This window comes from Lepisma saccharinum, chromosome 6 (genome assembly GCF_977018435.1).
Source record: "Lepisma saccharinum chromosome 6, izLepSacc3.1, whole genome shotgun sequence".
Taxonomy (NCBI): domain Eukaryota; kingdom Metazoa; phylum Arthropoda; class Insecta; order Zygentoma; family Lepismatidae; genus Lepisma; species Lepisma saccharinum.
The window spans coordinates 37,473,415-37,486,068 of record NC_139234.1 but is presented as its reverse complement, the minus strand read 5'-3'; the positions used below and the strand labels follow the sequence as shown (position 1 = coordinate 37,486,068).

General features: G+C 39.8%; 1 protein-coding gene across 2 annotated transcripts in view; it reads right to left on the bottom strand.

Moving 5' to 3' along the window:
• The window catches only part of bdg (sodium-dependent transporter bedraggled), a 270,150-nt gene extending 260,639 nt beyond the window's left edge, over nucleotides 1-9,511 (bottom strand). Inside the window, exon 1 of one of the 2 annotated variants that reach the window (XM_083123786.1) lies at nucleotides 9,224-9,511. The gene's annotated coding sequence lies outside the window, so the exon portion shown is untranslated. The remainder of the gene's footprint in view (nucleotides 1-9,223) is intronic. The other variant, XM_083123787.1, reaches the window with a different exon arrangement.
• Nucleotides 9,512-12,654: the final 3,143 nt, after the last annotated feature.

Below are 12,654 nucleotides of genomic sequence, written 5' to 3'. Positions count from 1 at the left end.
AAATCCCAGTACAGTATGTACAATGTAAATTCACTATGCTGGGGAAAATAGCAAAAATTCTTGATTTTTCCTTGACTATCTTGACCTACCCGTTGATTTCTTGACTTTCACTTGACTGGTAGACACCCTGCATATGTAATAGTATCGGAACTCAGCAAGTTTGGCTAGAAATCGCAAAAATACGCGGTGTGAGCCAATAAAATAACGACGATAACCTTGGACAAACTAGGACAGTTTGTCACTCTATTGACAGGTGCCTGTGAATGAGATCATTTACACCAGAGATTCGCACCTACTGCAAAGCGAAGTAAGGGAAAAGAAATAGGCCTATATTTTCTTTATGGTGACATAAACATGTCGTTGGAAGAAGTACCATGTGCGATACACGAACCACTACGAAGAGCATGGTTTCTGGTGTTGCTTCCAGTCACGGACTGTTAGCGACGCCGTCAGATGCGGAAAGTGAAACTACTGAGAATCGCTCCATCATCCAACACGGAAAGCCTGACGCTCGCTTCCTAACGTAAAAGGCTTGATGAACTGTACATTCTCACGCTGGTTGGGGATTTCACGTCGAACTACGCTGAAGTTATTTCGACACGGTTCGAAGTATCCAAAGAACGTTAGTATCTGTACGGTGGGGTGGTGTGAGTGGGAGAAGAGAACGGAGTAGAAATTAAATAAAAATTGTCTGATACACTTGATACATTTTGAATCAAACTCGAACAAAATTATTCAACTAAAGGTGTACACTGAGGATCCCACAAACTTGTTCTGCCGACCTCCGTGACGGAGTGGTTACAACAGCGGTCCCGCAATCGAATCCCGGCTTGGGCATGGCGAATGTCTTCTCATCAATTGCATCATATCATCATTCATCCTCATCGTCGCGATTAATCAAAAATGGAAGAAAAGCGACGCTAATTAACAAAAATCGAATTATACATAAACTTATTCGAAAAATTCTCAACATTTCCTGCTCCAAGAAAATCTGTCGTTTTGATGAAACGGTAGCCATGTTCGGTTTTATGTACCAGTTGGAATTTAACTCTTACTATCTAACACACTTGATCTTTTCCATAAAACGATCCTTATTATATTATTATACTCAGTATAAAAGGTAATTAGCACGTTTTCTATAAATGCAGTAATTTTCTCATAATTGCAGAATGAATTTTGAAAAAAACATATTTTTTCATGCATAAAAATATGAAAACGAAGTTCAAACAAAAGTGAAAATTTTCTAAACTGTACAATTATATAGCTATAAGAGTAAAAAAGCTTTTCTTAACTGTGTAAATTTGAGTGTTGAAAGTGCAAATATGATCAAATAAAATGCATTTCCAAATTTGTTACAATTTTGGCCCACTGGTGTGTTAGTATAATCATGAAACCTAAGACAGACTCTTCATATGATCTTCAGAATAAGAACACGCCGAGACCAAATCCACAATTCCTCTGATGAAGTTTGGGGTAAAAGATATTTTATAAACGCATACTTTAATTTCCAATCTACAGGAGTCCGGAATTAATTTCGAGTGTTGGATGAGCTTTCATTCAACAACTTCCTCTTGTTGCGTAAAAGATGAAAAAGGAAGGAAACGAAAGGGAAACCAATGAGAAAAAGAGGGAAAGTGAATTCCTGAATGGAGATTAACGTATTAATTAACTTACAACCGAACCGGTACAAAATGTTATGAACTAACGAGCAACTTATTTTCATGCCTTTGTGTTCTGCCTTGACTTATTTACTTTGTATAGCACGGCTCAGTACACATGAATAGGAAATGCCGTGACAAGGACCTCATCACTGACAATGGGATAAGATAGGAGTGTGTAGCATGAGCGTTCAGAAGGGGGCACAAAGAAGGAGGGGCATTCCATTCCCTGGAATATGGATCTGTCCATAATTATACATTTCACATGATTACTAATCTCATTTCAATCACGGTAATTTGCGTTTGTCATAGGGTAATGTTTATTTGCAAGTAAGACTGGTAATGATATTCTTATTTAATTTTTGTTATTTAGCGTCGCTCTTCTGCCACTTTTGACTGATCGCGAAGATGAGGATGATGCAATTGAGGATGGGACACTTACAAAGAACACCCATGCCCAGGCCGGGAAACGAACCCGAAACCTGTGACATCATAGCGCGGCGTGACACCACTCCGCCACTTCTGCTCAGAACAAACGTATGTGTCGCCCCAGTCGAATCTAGACATGTTTCCATTTGCAAATAGGGAGTTCAACATCTGTGAGTGCATAAATTATCTGTGACTTGCACAAGATAAGAATGTTCGAGAATTAATCTGAATTTCTTAAAAACAACAAAATTAATAATTATGTAAACGCTTTTGACATTGAAAAAATATATTAGAAAGGTATGTTATTTACAACTTTGACTATTTTATGCAAAAATTTAAACTGCATGATGTAATTATGTAAATCCTTAAATGTAAATATCGACCACGTTTCCTTGGCATTTTGTAAACAACCATTTAGTATAAAAAGGAACCCAATTTCTGTATATTTAGACTATCTTACCCGATTGCTGGTATCATAAGTCTACCTCGTAGGGAGAACTGCCCGGTCCTTTGTGGACGCTGCAATTTTTCTTAGGTTAGTTTCTCATAAACCTTCTGCTTCGGCTCTAAGTGTCTTGCGATACCAAAAGCAATCGTGAATAATCTTGGAAGGTTACAAGTTTCAGATTTACCATCAAATCTACATCAGTTAACTTAAATCCAAGATTGCCAGTGGTTAAGTATTATTGTATACTGTGCATAAACAGAAATAAACCAGACTTTATTGTAAGAAAGTTCCATACCCTTTCATTCTTAACTTAAGAAAAAGGTATAAAATCCGACACCAGTGACCAAGTCAGGGCCTTCAATTTAGTTACCCTAATAAGCTAACTGAGAAGTCCGATCCAGGGTAACTTAGTAACGAGAACTAGGCCCTAGAAGACCAGTGTAGGTGCGTGTCATGTAACTACGGAGGATTGGTTGTTTTAAGTCTACTTTATGATAAGATAGGCTAATTGGGACTGGATCTACAGTTTAAATTTGGGTTCCGAACCACTATGTGCCTCCACCGGGTATCGAACCCGGGACCCCTTGATTAGAAGGCGGCGACGCTACCACTACGCCATCAGGGAGACACTATGAATCTATGGAAAGAGTCTGTGCAATTAATCACACCCCAAAAAAAAGACAGACACGATGTTGTAGTGGTAGGCGTTAAAAATGCAAAATATCATTCATGAACCATCTTATCTTACGCAGCAAGTTGCTGAAATTGATTAATCACCGTGAACTTGCCAAGTATGTAATCACACGAAGGAAACGCCGAACTAAAAGAGTGCATTGTACGCTTGCATTACAGTAAAGAGTGATTATGATGTGGGAAACAACCGCAGTTTAATAAGCATTTTAAATGCATATCAGCTCTTCTGAGTACATTGCCACTGAACTCGTGAGAACGATGCGCTCTTCACTGAACTAAATAGAACCATTCGCAGTTCTTTACGGCGGAAGCCACGTGTAAAAGGGGAAACAATGGCTAATTAAATCCTTTACATGAAATATTTTATGTAAAGGTCTACAACAGCGACACCACAATCTCGCCCCTTCGCTTCTGTGATGCATCTTCCCAATTCGCCTTCGACGTTACACACAAAATTTGCTGTGTATTCAGAAATTTTAATAACATCGTGAAATCCCGACTGATTGTGATACTGATAAATCTTCAACTTGGATATGTTGGTATGGTCTAATTGCATGGATCTCGTTTTAAATTGCACGCCCAGTCTCTTTATTATTATCACTCTTTTGAGTTTATCGCGACGATAAGGATTAATGGATGTACTGACGGCATGAACCCAGCAGCGGCGCCAGGATTAATCAACTAGGGGTGCTGAGGGGGTACGATGTTCAAAATAAAGGAAACGTGAAACATGCTTGTATGTCGGTACATCAAATACCAATCAACTTTTAGTAGACTTCTATTAAAATAAGACAACAAAACCGAAAATTACAAGTGACTTGTTTCATTTTTGCTTGCTTGTTTTGACCACAACAACCATATGTACGGTACAGGAAAGTAAATGCGGCTTCTCTTTCAGATTATGATCAGATTATATTACAATAATAGTAGTCTCTTTTACCTATAACATTCTACGCTGAGAATGACGACATAATTTTTCACGAGTCATGACGTAATATGACACTGCAACACAGAAGAAAATGATTTGGTTATTGACGAAGCATCGTTTAGTTAAGGGTTTTGGCAATTGTAAACAAAACAATGGCAGCATTTACAAAATATGGCAATTTTTTACAGGTTTCGTCCGGTTGACATAGGTGTTACAAGGATTACGGCCCGTTTCGCATTATTGCTTTTTCACCTCCCCCAATACAATTTCGCGTGATTTATGTGACTAACTTTCTAATGCGAAACGGCACATCCCATTTCGCCTTACACACAAAAAATTTCCCACCAGGGAATATTATCGACATGAAGGGTCATTATTATTAATGTATTATTAACCTAACCTAACCGACAGGACAATGGGAGTCAAGGAAGGCAACATCACAAGCTCTGCGGTCCCATTATGAATTACCCTTCAAGTCGATAATATTCCCAGGTGGGAAATTTTTTGTGTGTAAGGCCAAAAAGGATGTCCCGTTTCGCCTTACAAAGTTCGTGTCACATAAATCATTTGAAATTCTATTGGGGGAGGTGAAAACGCAATAAGGCGAAACGGGAGGACACGGTTACAAGAAGGCCATTTATGGTAAATTTATTTTTCTCACTTGTTATAAGAAATAGTATTTGCGATTGAAAATATGTTTTGAAGAAGGGGTAAGGAAGGGGATGCGCAAGAACCTGGCGCCGCCCCTGCATGGACCACTGGCGTATCTATGCAGGATTTGATGTCAGAGGGGGCTGGAATTGTAAAGGTAGATATTACATAGTTGTGTTCTAGGGAACGGGGGGATATGCTATAAAATATTTCATAATTACCATTTTTGACCTTGGTCTTAATTTAAATGTTGTTCAAAGACAAAAAATTGTAATCGGGTGTCATTTTAAGGCGGGGTTGTATTTACTCTTTGGTTTTTCCGCGAGCTCTTTATCGCTTTCATTTGAAAATTTTAATTTTCTAAAATTACTGTAGCCTCATCAATCCCTACACCAGAGTTCGAACACGGACCTCCACCACGGAGACTATAGATTGTCCAGCGAAAAGAATAGACTGTTGCTTCAAATGGGCTTTTACTTTTCCTACATCCTCCCTCTTTTTAAATATTGTTTTCACTACTGAGCGCAAAGGTGAACACACTTGCTTTTGTTTCGAATGTAAAACGCTATTCTGGAACTGGTTAAGCTTTCAGACCAGCAAACTTTCCTTCCAGCAGCGCGTTTTTTTTTAAATTTTATTTGTGCAGGGGCACGTGCACGGAGGGGAACGGCGAGCCCAGCGTTGTCGACTGCTTTCCACCACACCCCCTCAGACAGTACTGCGGTAGACAAAATTTCTCGGAAGGAGAGGGTGACTGACCGTTGGTTTCGACGAGCAATGACTGTGGCGGATCAGTGCGTTGGGTTGTGTAAAAAACCGTTGGTTTTAATAGTGAAATATGAGCGAAAGTAGTGTAAAGAAGAGAAGGCGTGGTGAGGTTCTCAAAAGTAAAGAAAGGCAAATAGTAATGAATATTTTTGTTTATTTAAAACAGAAAAATCCGGATCACAGTGTAAGTTGGTTAGCCAGCAAGGCGGCGAAAGCAACTGGAGTTTCTCGGGCTACTGTGTATAAAATTCGGGGCGAGGTTTCTCAAGGTCCTCTTGAAACACCAGGTAAGAAACGACCCAGGAAAAGATCGCCAATTACAAGTAGAAATGTAAAATATAATGATTTTGTCAGAAGTGCTGTGCGACGTAAAGTTCACGAATCCTTTTTTAAAAACAAAACCCCAACACTTAATTCTGACTCCACACTACCGAATTTTAAATGATCAACGTTTCATGTCTTTCTCAAAGAACTTGGCTTTTCGTCTGAGAAAAGGGGCAACAAATCCATGTTAATGGAAAGAGAACATTTAATTTCTCTTCGCCATAAATATTTAAGAGAGATTAGGAAGTTTAGGCGTGAAAATAGAAATATTGTTTACACTGATGAATCCTGGGTGAACACCGGAACCTCAGTCAATTATGAATGGAAAGACAAGACAATACCTCAGCAAAACAAGCGTTTCTGGATGGTCTTTCCACTGGTTTAAATAATCCGACATCTCGCGGAGCGCGATACGCTTTAGTGCATGCGGGTAACGAACGCGGTTTTCTGCAAAACGCCCAACTTGTGTTTCAGTGCAAAGAGAATACAGCAGATCCCCATGATGAAATGGATAGAGAAACGTAGAGATGTATTTTCGGGAACAGTTGCTCGCCAATTTCCCTCCGGGATCTGTTATTGTTGTTGACAATGCCTCTTATCATAGCCGCAAGCAAGAGCCAATTCCGACAACCTCGTGGAAGAAGAATGATTTAAGAGAATGGTTGAAATCTCATGGCATTCATTATGATGACGACATGTTACGGAGAGATCTTCTGGAACTTACAAATATCATAAAATTAAGTACGATAAGTATAAGATCGATGAGATGGCAAAACAGATGGGGCATACGGTGCTTCGTTTGCCCCCATATCATTGCGAACTGAACCCGATTGAACTTGTGTGGTCACAGGTTAAGCATTATGTGCGGTGTAACAACACTACATTCAAAACTAAAGACATTGAAAATTTTATCACTGAATCATTTAAGACAGTAACAGTTGAAAACTGGCAAAATTACGTAAAACATGTCATGGACATAGAGAAGGAAATGTGGAATGCAGATGAATTGCAGGATGACGTTGATCAGATAATAATCCACTTGGGTGAAGATTCCAGCGAGAGTGATGATCTAACAGAAGAAAATGATTCTGGTGATGATTCTGCAATGGAAGGAATTAACCCCCTGGAGTGACATGTGAGAGAAAAGTAAGTTCATTAAGAATTATTCTTTCAGTTATGTAATTTTGTGAATTTGTTTCTTGTTTTTAATAATAGCTCACCGTGAACTTATTTCTTCAATTTGTACGTACCCGCGATTCAAGCGCCACGCACGTTTGTTTGCTCTTGTACTTTCACTGCCAGCAAGTCCGTTACTCGCCCCTGCGGCAACCGGCAACGTTGTTCTCATATACCCAACAGTCTATTCTTTTCGCTGGACAACCAATAGAAGTCCCTGTGCATACTTTGGGCTAAAACAACTGTGGGTAAACCCACAAATTTTTAGGGGGAGTCGAGTGCTGAAAAAACATTCCACCATTGGAGAAATGAGTCGAAATAATAATATTGACCTATACCCCCTCCACACACACACACACATTCCATGCATCTATGCAAGCTACTATACCATCACAGCTATTCTTCCTGCTTTTAAAATAAGTTTGTGATAATGATAAAGAATCAGAATGTCTGGCTTTTCTAACGGCGAGTGTCGCGACAGGAATCGGCAACCGTCCCTGCTATAATACCACATCAATGCAATCCTGTTTCTGCGTTGGCAAGGTTGGGCACTTCGGAACGCTAATGGATGGACGACCTTAGCTCATTTCGGGTGAATGAGCTTTTTTTTCTTTTGGCTTTTATTCACTACTTACGCTGAATACTGCTGTTATTAGGCATCTCACGCTCTCAAGGTGGGAGATTGCTTTCATTTAGACACCAAATGGAAGAGGGGAATTTATTCTTATTGTTACTTGCAGATATCTCGGGGGGAAGGTGCCGTCAAAGGGGGGGAGGCAGAGTGGACGATGACAGAAAATCGGGTTGGTCCAACCTATCAAAATGTAATTTGCAAATTTAGAGATGAAAATTGAAATGAAAGTGTATCGATAATGATGAATATGATTTCAACATTCCCTCTGTATGGATCACGCAACAACAAAGTTGATTTTAAAATTTTGGGTGCGTCAGCACTTATGCTATTTTGCACCCGTCACATTATACGGGGTCCAGCCCCTTACAGTTACAAGTAACAACTCTAACGTTGCATAATTAAAACTTTCAAATATTCTGACTTCCGTTAAAAGCTGAGGCTGTAAACGGGCACTCAGCACACATAAGGACAAAAAACAGAAAAACACACAGAATTATACTGGCTCTAGGACCAGTCGCCAGAGCCTCGTTTGTCTGCAAAATGCAGTTCAGGGTGTAATACGTGGACGTGAGGTTGACAATTGGGTGTACGTGGAAGGTCACCCCTTACGCCCCAACAATGTTGATATCAAAATTATTTCTTATTTGTGGATGTGGCGCCCACGCAAATCCACCTCTACGAGACTGTCTGGGACGACCTCTTGGGGGAGGAGTTATCGTTCCTTGATTATCCACGTTTCAAGAAAAACTACATTTGCTACCTTCAAAACATTTATGCTACCATGCCCCACAGAACATTGCCCCCGGTCCTGAGTGTTCTTTGCAAGTTTCCCTTCAACAATTTCAGCATTTCATCCTCATTGCCGCGATTAGCCAAAAGTGGAGAAAGGCGACGGTAAATAACAAAAAATCAAATCAAACCACTACATTGTAACATCGCCACTCCCAACTGTACGCTTTTGTATGTATATATTATTATGGTAATACTTTTTGAAGGCTCCAATATTCTATCTTTTATCACCAAGTTTAACAGACTCGAGAACATTTTTTTTCTTTCACGCTTGATTAAAGTCATTCAGTTTACTCCTCGTCCTATCGTCCAGTTTACCGTGACAATGGGAGGAATTATGATAACGGCATACAGTAATAGGGTCTAACCATCCACTCCAGCCCTGGATCCCAATTTTTGCAAAACAATACGCTTGTCCCTAGAACATGGAAGTCAGCTTGGTTTCTGTTTACAGTACTATATCTTGTTTATATAAATCAGTTCAAGTGTAGGCTAGAATTGATTTTCGGTGGGGTGAGGTACCCGAATAAATTCGCCCCTCCCAACTCTAACTTCTGGATCCGCCACTGATTACAATACACTGTGTAACTGTTTTATTTTCTTATCTGGTACTTTAAGTAACTGTGTTGCTATAGAGATGTGGTAATTGTTGTCTGAAAAGCAACCGTTGATACAAAACTGCCATACATTGTCAAGAACGAGCTTCCACGAAAATCAGTACTCACCGAATGCATGGACCTTCTTTGTTCCCGACGAATAAACAGGCCACGTTGAGAACCTTTCTGTATCCCCTAACGAAAGCTCCTCACTCACAAGCACGTAACAATATTGGGCTTTCTTCCTGCACAGAGTATACACTAAGCAAACAGCCACACGTATGGCACTTTACAAAGCACTTGCGAACACACCACGCACAAACACACGCACCAACCGTCTGAAGTTCGCTGCAATCGTGCGCCTCGCCTTCCCTTTTGCTCCGCCGAGCAAGACAAGACCCGTTCCTCCGCTGCAATTGCCTCAGGTCAGAAATTTCAGGCCGTGTGCTTCTGCTGAACTGAAGCAGCGGCTTCGGAACACACACACCTGTCGCGAGAGGGGGAATCGAGCGATTCTCGCCCTTACGTGCAGGCGTCTGCATTGAATGTTGACAACGCCTGACTTTCTTGCATAAAAACATTGAAAGGAAAATGCCTGGTGCAATTTGGCGAGAATTCGGGTGCATAAAAGGAAATGGCGAAATATCATGTGAAACATTTTTTTGGTAAATGAAATATTTACAAGAGGAAAGGGTTTTTTTAAAAAGAAATGTTATGCATGTATTGAATGTAACGAATATAACAACTACATTGATGGTTATAGCCCAGCAAACAAGAAAAGCCCAAATATACACTTTTGTATGGTATTTCGGCGTTTGCTAAATGTGAATGTGATTGCCGCCGAATGATATTCCCGGCTCTCCTCTGGCATTGGTGTAGCCAGGCCTGGGCTTCCTAGAAATTTCCCCCAGAAATTTCGGCAGATAATCTAGAAATATTGATCAGTGCATTGAGGCTTTTGCAAAATACCTTCAGGAATTCCACTTTCAAGTGCCTACCCGCACAACACGTAATAAAAACCTGTTTTATTCATAATAAATTTATTATAAATAATATCAAATCGCGTGCTCAATGACATATTTTCGTCAATCTTTATTGTGTTATTTTTGTTCTATCAGTGTAAAATATCCATTTGTGCTGTATCTGGAATTTTCTCAATAAATAAATAATACAGGACTGATCTTGATCATTAGGCTGTTATTTCAGTTTCGAAGACACACGATCATCAAAGACAGGAAAAGAAGGCAAAATGCGGGCTGACTACTAAAAAAGTACACGTAAAACCCCAGTTTCGAAAATCCTGCGCACGCCACTGGATGCAAGAACTAATTCAACGCAACAAGAAATATTTGACCAAACGTTTACGGACTGCTGCAACTATTCCTACCACTACAATCTTACTTAAAAGTATTTTTAAGAAGCTATGCATATTGAAACCATATCAATTCTGCTTATGGTTACTTCAAGAGAATATTATAAAAATATCAATCACAATTAATATTTCGCTACTATTTTTCGCTAACAATACAATCATCCAGCGCCTGAAGTGGAAAATCTTAGCTAGAGGGACAGGCACGTATCCAGAGGGGGGGCTTAGGGGGCTCGAGCCCCCCCCGAAAGTTTTAGGTTTATACTAGATAAAATGAGTTTTTTTTGTTTCTTGTGTTGTGAAATAAAATAATGTGACAATAATTTAAGGAGAGAAATAATTATCGAGGCAAGACGGAGAATGTTTCGTAACCCTGTTATTGATAATAGCACGTATCCAAGATGGGGCACAGGGGGCTCGATCCTGTAACCAGGAAATGTTTCAGTTAACGTTAGATAAAATTATGTTTTTGGCTTCTTGAATAACGTGAAAATAATTTGAAGAGAGAAATAATTATCGAGGCAAGACGGAGAATGTTTTATATCCCTGTTATTGTTAATAGCACGTATCCAAGATGGGGATGAGGTGGCTCCACCCCCCCCCCCAGAAATTTTTTAAATTTACACTAGATAAAATTAGATTTTTGGCGTCTTGAATAATGTGAAGATAATAAATTTATAAATCTGAGAGAAATAATTATCGAGACAAGACGGAGAGAGTTCTATAACCCTATTATTTTTAATAGCACGTATCCAAGGTAGGAATCAGGAGGCTCGAGCCCCTCTTGAAGAAATTTTTCTGTTTACACTAGATTTTGGCTTCTTGAATAATGTGATGATAATTTGGGAGAAATAATTATCGAGACAAGACGGAGAATATTCTATAACCCTGTTATTGTTAATAGCACGTATCCAAGGTGGGATTGAGGTGGCTCGAGCCCCCCAGGAAGTTTTTTATTTTACACTAGATAAAATTAGGTTTTTGGCTTTTTGAATAATGTGACGATGATTTAAGGAGATAGACAATTATCGAGACAAGACGGGGAATGTTCTATAACCCTGTTGTTGATGATATTGCACGTAAAGTTTTCTTGCGCTTTCGGTGTTGATGCAGCGCACTTGAGCACTATGTAGAGACTTGTCAGCATTTGGAAGCTGCACAACAAAGGTAGCGCCACACGTAGGGCGATTCGTTGTCATTTTTAATATCTGGAAGGTGGGAGAGGGTACGTTCTTGAATGAGAGAAGGAGTCAATCTGGCAATATTAACGAATCGTTTTATCTGCGAAACGTTCTAGAATATAATGAGGATATAAATACGCGGGTTCAATTTTTCGGTTGATCTGTACTAGTGTTGCCCACGAGACGAGACTTTGGCCTGTCTCGTCTCGTGGAGTCTCGTGGAAATGCTGTCTCGTCTCGAAAATATTCGTTTGTCTTATGACACATGGTCAATCTCGTCTCGTCTCGTCTCGAATTTTTAAAAGCCTGTCCCGTCTCGTCTCGTGGGCAACACTAATCTGTACAAAGAATCGGTTAATGAGATTTCAGAGGTAAGTGTGACAATTCATACAGTCGGTTAGTGATCAGTCAGCGTCCTTTGGTTGCTTTATAAGATATAGTGATTCGAAAATGAAGACATTGACAACAGCAGAACTTCGGGGGCCTCAGTGTAGTGCTAGTTCGGGTCGAGGGCCGAAGAGATCAAGGTCTCCCCCCTCTCTCTCTCTCTCTTTCTCTCTCTCTCTCTCTCTCTCTCTCTCTCTCTCTCTCTCTCTCTCTCTAAAGTGAATATTTCAGCAGTACCGGATATTGGAGTGGTTTATTAAAACAGAAATAAGCTGCAAAGATCAACTGAAAATCAAAGTTTTGAGTGATGATTTAGTTTTGCCAGAACTAAATTTCGTATATGCAGTCAGAGAATTTCATGGTATAAAAAAATACTTTTGTTTAAGCCTACTGGGTTCGAAACACATTCAAACACTTAACTACCATAAAGAGTCAGACGAAAATTTTATGAATGTCGAGAAGAGAAAGCAAGAAGATGTTGCATATGTAGACATTTTAGGCGGAAATTGCAGGCTCTACCAGAACCCGAATCAGGGCTCTACCAACTGAGCCACCTAGCCATCCTTGACTTCAATCGATTTTTCGTTAAAATGTCTACATGTGTATATTAAACCGTAGGGTGT